Raw genomic sequence first — 7,173 nt, forward strand, 5'->3', positions numbered from 1 at the left:
GTGCACATTTTATATGCAATAATTCAGCAATATGCCAGCAGACAGACAGTTATCAGTTCTGTAACATATTTTCACAGAGGCTACCGTTTATCATGAAAGGTAACATTTTTATTCTTGACAATCCCAATAGAGTGTGTCCCAGGATATCCTGACCCTAGATGATAATTTTCCATGAAGAAAAATTGATGGGACTTGCTTTAACTCTTTACAAGTATATTTGTGGTAGTGGAATACGTTTAATATGTTTTACTTAAGCCAAGCAGTTAAATATAGTCAAAGTTAAATTTAGTAAAATAATTGGTCTGATTACTTAGTGTAGTTTAGCAACCTTATTACTTTGGATTGTGGGGCAGATATTTGTGATGAAATATGCGATCTAACTACACTCAGACTAGCCTACTACACTTTTATCCACTCTCCTACTAGAATACCACAGTATGTGCCAACTGTAATAATAGAGTACAAAAGACAAGGAGGCATTGTTGAAGTTTTAAATAAATTAAACAACTTTATTTTATCCCAAGTGTTTATCCCTTACTTCAACCATACATTCATTTCTTAATCAAATGATAAAGCTGTTAAAAGAAAGTTATGACTGGATAGATACATAGGGTAGATAAAGAAATGAGATAATGAGAATCACATGTTTTTGCTGAAAGACCTTCACATGAAAATCTAACTCACATGTGGAATTGCTTTTTCAGAAATTCTGCATCCCCATGCTGTCACATTTATTTCACATGAGATCATGTTTTCACGTGTTCAAATTTGTAGTTTAATGGTATCACAGAGATTTTGCATTTCCATGTCGTCACATTTATTTCACGAGATGATGTTTTCCCCTGTGTAGTTTCACGTTATCACATGTTGCTTTTACATGTTGTCACGTTATCACATTCTCTTCACATAAGATCACATGTGATCACGTGAAGTTGATGTGGTTTTTCTGTAAGGGAAACAACCAACGTTTATGTATTAAGTATAAATGCTTAGGTTTGCTTGTTTGAAACAGGTTCATAGCAAAAGACAAATGGCTTCTTAGATCTCTGTTACTTTCACTGGATGGCTCAATCACTTCCTACAATACAGCAGTGTTTTCACAGACTTTAGAAGCTGCTTACCGAGTTCACAATTGACCAAAAACAATGACAAGGTAGGTCAGATTCATTGTACCCCCATCTGACACTCCAAACACATGAAACCAACTGAAAACAAAATAGATTATTGCAGTGCCAAAACTTTAAAGGGTGCCAGAGACAGAAGGGGGTGACAGAGACAGAAGAGGAAGCGAGATATCCCACTCATTCATTTTTTCTGGAACAATACAAATAAAAAATGAACTAAGCAGACCAGATCCAGCTGTTATTACATTGGTGCCTATGGGAGAGTGTCAGGCAGACCTGCACTTAGACATTTTCTCCCCCCACTCCAAAGTGTTTCTGATAATATCACAACCTGCACAAGTAGAATGTTCTGTTACATAGATCATTTCATGTACATCTTTTGTTGCAATGCTATTGGGCTTTCTCAGGATAGTTTGCATTGTTGTAATAAATATTAATTATTTGCACATACAAATGGCTTACATACAAAAAAACAACAAGATGAGGTTGAGGCTTTGTCAAGTGAATCTACACAAGGCAAATGGACAGATTTGTTGTGGGAATAACTTTTCTCCTTTATCTGAAGATGATAAATTATTGTCGCCTTTGGCTTTGCACCCTCACATTGTTATGGAAAACCGCTGGATTTGGAAAAGGGCACAGAATCATTCAGGGCACCGTAATAGAATGTGACAGCTCCCTTCGGCACTTGCTATTGGACATAACCCAACATTCTTGGGAAAGACAATCAGGATCGAGAGATGAGTTTATACAACCTCTCAGCATTTAGTTGGTGGAAAAAACATCCAACAGCATCTTAAAAGCAGCTGTGTTCAGTTGTTAATATTTCATAAGATGGTATCTCCATTATATATTATATGCATAGCAATAATGTTGATCATGATGAAGGTACTTATTAGTTATGATGACATGGTTGTTTTGTATGTGTAAAATGCATGTAGTCAAAATAATTGTCTTATTTTCTGAAACGTATAGATCATCTATAATCTTTTCAATTCATGTTTTTACAGTTGTAACTTTACCATAATTGGTTTCATGTTAGTACTGATAGCTAATGTTGTTCTGTGTTCATTGGACACCCTGACATTTGGAGTATCCTTGACAACCCTCAAGGGTTTAATTATTCACTGCTTGAGGATTTCCTTTTGTATTTGCATGCATAAAGTCTTTATTTACAGACACTATTGGCAACATTTTGTTAAAAAATGTGTGTCAGGAGGTAAGCCTACCTGCCAAACACCAAAATAAATGGCATGCCATGCTAAGGAAAGCAACAGACAGTTATGGAGAAATAGGGAAAAGGCTGTATGTTTTATCAATACACCACTCCACACGAAAGCAGAAAAACATTCACCAGCTCAACATCTTATCCTCCCAATCCCCACAGTCCATTATAATTCACAGACTGTCTTTCACCAGGAAAGTCCCTTTACGCCTTCTCAAATTAAAAATCTCACGGCTGATCCCCTCCATCGCTCTGGCTTTCAGATATTGACCTTGTGGTGCTACAAAATGGCCTCTTCCTCACTGCGGGACCCCATAATAAGCCAATACAATGAGGCTTCACTTCACTGCTCACCTGTCTTTGGTGTCTCTAGGGGTCTTTGTTGACGTTTGTCAGCCCTAGAGGAATTCGGGGGTTAGACTTTAGCAGTAGCTGGGTCATTCCACGAAAACAGTGCCTTTTGCATCCCTTTGATATTTTAAGTAGAAATTGTGCACCAATATTGCATTTTAAAAGCCTGATATATTAAATGAATTGCCCTTTAATATAGACCACATGGATAATTCAAGAAATAATTTTTTCATATTTTATTCATGTTTTTAATATGAATAAAGATTTGCTAAAGTGCCAAAATTTTGCATTTTGACAAGTCCCTCCGTGCACCCTCTGTGAATTCTAGGAAGATTTTAACCCACTTAACTCCAGATTTTCTGTATGTTTTCACCATCATTGTAAAGCCCTAGTAATTTTGTTTGACGAAGTCATTACATCATATAGTATGAAAAAAATAAATAAATGTATGCACTCACTAACTGTAAGTCGCTCTGGATAAGAGCGTCTGCTAAATGACTAAAATGTAAATTACTAAAGATAATTATTTATTTAATGTGATTAGTGATTCATTTACATCTGTCCCTTATTTTAAGGTCATCCCTGTTACGTGAACTGAACTCTCGATTTAAAATGGTGAAACCATTAAATATATTTTTCCAAAGAAACATTGAACATCTAATAGCAAAATCAAGTGAGCTGGTTTAACTATTTTTGGCAATTTTCTGGTGTTTGTGGTGGAAAACTGAGTGGGTCGAGCATAACATGTCAACCTTGTTACCCGTAGATAGACATGCTAGAAATGTTTTAACAGTAAAACAAATTGTGAAGCTTGCATTAAATTGCCATTCCCTGTTGCACACAACAAGCTTCCATTCCCCCTGTCACAAGGGGATTCATGGGTGATTTAAGAGGAAATCGTCAACCCTGTTGCGGTCAATTTTGTTACAGTCAACCCTGTTACTTTATTTGGCACTTAATAGCCACTTACTATAGTCATTTTTTTATTTAACCTCTTGAGATGGGAAAACATGTTTTTTATTAAGATGAACATGTGCTCTTTATGACTAACTAGGTGAAATCAAAAGTTATTTTTTGACCAAGTTACACTTCTCAAAAGGCACCGAATTGGTGAAACGACCCAGCTGCAAAGTCTGGCTGAAGAGTCAGGCAGACAACTACTTGGAATCCTTCTTCAGAGCTTAATAGACTCCAGAATTTAGAATGGAAACCAGAAAAAAAGCATGATATGCCAAAACCTTTGTAACGTTAACTGAAAAGGCTTTGGTCCAAAAAGAAGGAAAATCTAAGAACTGACTTGAATCACTTCATGTCACGAACAGAAGAGGACCCAAGAGCGCAAGTTCAAATTCAGAGTTCTTTATTCAAGGTTACAGGCGGGAAGAGGAGTCCCAGGGGTGTCAGGGGTCTTTCAGGGTCCTCCTGTGGGTACCTGTGCTCCGGGGGTCACCAAATGTCCGGGGGGTGTCCAGTCCAAGTGCTTAGTGTGTGTGTTCCCCAGTGATGGAGCGGCGTATCGGGCTGAGGGTGGTGAAACGTCTGGGCACGCTCATCTGGTGGTCGGAGACCGGAGGGGCTGAAGATCGGAGAGTAGTCGAGGTCCAGAAGGCAGGTTGGGATAGACGGGGCAGTAGAACAAGGAGGCAGTCAAGAAAGGATCGGTATCACAAACAGGAGTCAGAGCGCAGACAGGCAGGTTACTGGTCCGGGTTTGAAGACGATCTGACAGGGCTTGGCTGAAAACCAGGGCTTGATATACTGGGAGAGGTAGTGGGGAAATGCAGTTCAGCTGGCAGAGTAATTAGAACAGAGTGAGGCAAGGTGAGGATGGTGAGTGGGAAATGCAGTGCAGCTGGCCAGGTAACAAGAGCAGAGCAGGGCAGGTGGAGCTAGTTAGGCTGAGTAGAGAGAGGGAGGTGAGCAGAGTGGAAGATAATTGAATGCAATTAATGTTGCTACCAGGGAGAGAGAGTGCTCATGACAGGACCCCCCTCCAAGGGGACGGCCCCAGAAGTCCCAAGAACAACATCATGCCGGGAGGGTGGAGGGGAGCAGGCGGCGGGTCAGAACTCCTCCGAGCGGTCCGAGTGAATCTCCTCATCCTCAGAAGGAGCTGGAGGGTCACGGTCGGGAGACAGGACAGGCACTGAGACAGGAGCAGGGCGGGCCGGACGGCTAGGAACCCCTCTTGGACGGCCCCCTACGGATTGCAGGCTGATCAGGATGTAGTCGGTGGAAGTCAGTGATAAGGGTCCGGTCCACTATCCTCCTGGCCGGGATCCAGGTCCTCTCCTCTGGACCATATCCCTCCCAATCAACGAGGTACTGGAGACCCCTACCCCTTCGCCTAGAGCGGAGCAGCCGCCGGACGGTGAAGACAGGACCGCCATCTACGAGGCGCGGGAGGAGGTGGCGCCGGAGCTGCAGGGACCAGGGGACTTTCATGGACCGGCTTGACCTTGGAGACGTGGAAGGTGGGGTGGACCCGCATGGAAGCGGGCAACTGAAGTCGGACCGCCGTTGGACTGATGACTTTCTGCACAGGAAAAGGACCAATGAAGCGAGGGGCCAGCTTTCGTGATACAACCCGCAGCGGCAGATCCCGGCAGACAGCCAGACCTTCTGACCAACCCGGTAAGTAGGTGCTGGGGTCCTCCGTCGGTTGGCACTGACGGCGTAGCTGGTTCCAGACTTCAGGAGCACAGTGCGAGCCTGGGCCCAGAGTGCGGGCGGCAGCGGCGGGCATACGCAAGAGCAGACGGACAGGTGGCATCCGCCTCCTGGCTGGCAAACAGTGGAGGTTGATACCCGTAGACACACTGAAAGGGGGAGAGCCCGGTGGAGGAACTGGTGAGTGAATTATGGGCATATTCCACCCAGAGCAGGTGTTGAGCCCAGGCCCGGGGATTTTGGGAAGCCACACACCTCAGTGCCTTCTCCAGCTCCTGGTTCATGCGTTCAGTCTGGCCGTTTGACTGCGGGTGGAATCCAGACGATAGGCTGGCGGTGGCCCCAAGGAGATGACAGAACTCCTTCCAAAAGGTTGCTGAGAATTGCGGGCCCCGGTCTGACACTATATCCTGGGGTAGGCCATGGATACGAAACACATGTTCCAGGACCACCTGGGAGGTCTCTTTAGCAGAGGGTAGTTTGGGAAGGGGCACGAGTGGGTCATCTTACTAAAGCGGTCAACAATGGTAAGGATGACTGTGTGTCCGTCAGAGGGCGGAAGGCCCGTAACAAAGTCCAGTGAAACGTGGGACCAGGGCCTCTTGGGTATGAGTAGGGGTTGCAGCAACCCAGCAGGAGGCTGGTTGGGAGTCTTGTTTCGGTTACAAGTGGGACAAGCTCGGATGAATTCTCGGACATCCCGTCTCATCCCCCGCCACCAGAACCGCTGGCGGACCAGATGAAGGGTGCGAGTGATGCCGGGATGACAGGCCAGACGGGATTCGTGCCCCCACTGAATCACAGGTGACCTGAGATTTGCTGGAACAAACAGACGGTTGGGGGGCGCTGGTGCTTGGACCTGGCTGGTCCCGAAGAGCCTCCATGACCTGCTTCTCGATCTCCCAGGTGAGGGCCGCTACGACCAAGTGGCTGGGAAGAATGGGAGCTGTCATGGCGGTGGTCTCGTCCTTCTGAAACATCCGGGAAAGAGCATCAGGTTTGATGTTGCGAGATCCCGGCGGTAGGAGAGCGTGAAATTGAAGCGCGTAAAGAACAGAGACCACCGCTGTTGACGGGAGTTCAGCCTCCTGGCTGTTTGGATATACTCCAGGTTCTTGTGGTCTGTCCACACTACGAATGGTTCCTTTGACCCCTCTAACCAGTGCCGCCATTCTTCAAGGGCGAGCTTGACAGCCAACAGCTCGCGGTTCCCAATGTCGTAGTTGCATTCGGCAGGGGTTAGCCGACGGGAGTAGAAGGCACAGGGGTGCATCTTGCCATCCTCAGCTGCTCTTTGAGAAAGCACTGCACCCACTCCCACGTCCGAAGCATCTACCTCCACCACAAACTGCCTTGCTGCATCTGGCATCTGGAGGATGGGAGCAGAAGTGAAACATGTCTTGAGGATATTGAAGGCCTTATCAGCAGCTGATGTCCATTGGTACGGTTGTTTAGTGCTGGTTAGCGCCGTGAGGGGTGCAGCCACTGTGCTATAGTTTCTGATGAATCTCCTATAAAAGTTGGCAAAGCCCAGGAACTGTTGCAACTTCTTCCGAGACTCAGGAACTGGCCAGGAAGTGACAGCCGACACCTTCGTGAGATCCATCTGAATGCTGCCCTCGGTCACCACATACCCCAGGAATGAAACGGTCTTGGCATGGAACTCGCACTTCTCTGCCTTCACGAAAAGAGAGTTCTCCAGCAGGCGGCGCAGGACCAACCGGACGTGGTGCGTGTGTTCTGACAGAGTCTTTGAGAATATTAAAATATCGTCAAGGTACACAAATACGAACGTATTTAGCA

This window comes from Coregonus clupeaformis, chromosome 7 (assembly GCF_020615455.1).
Source record: "Coregonus clupeaformis isolate EN_2021a chromosome 7, ASM2061545v1, whole genome shotgun sequence".
Lineage (NCBI taxonomy): Eukaryota > Metazoa > Chordata > Actinopteri > Salmoniformes > Salmonidae > Coregonus > Coregonus clupeaformis.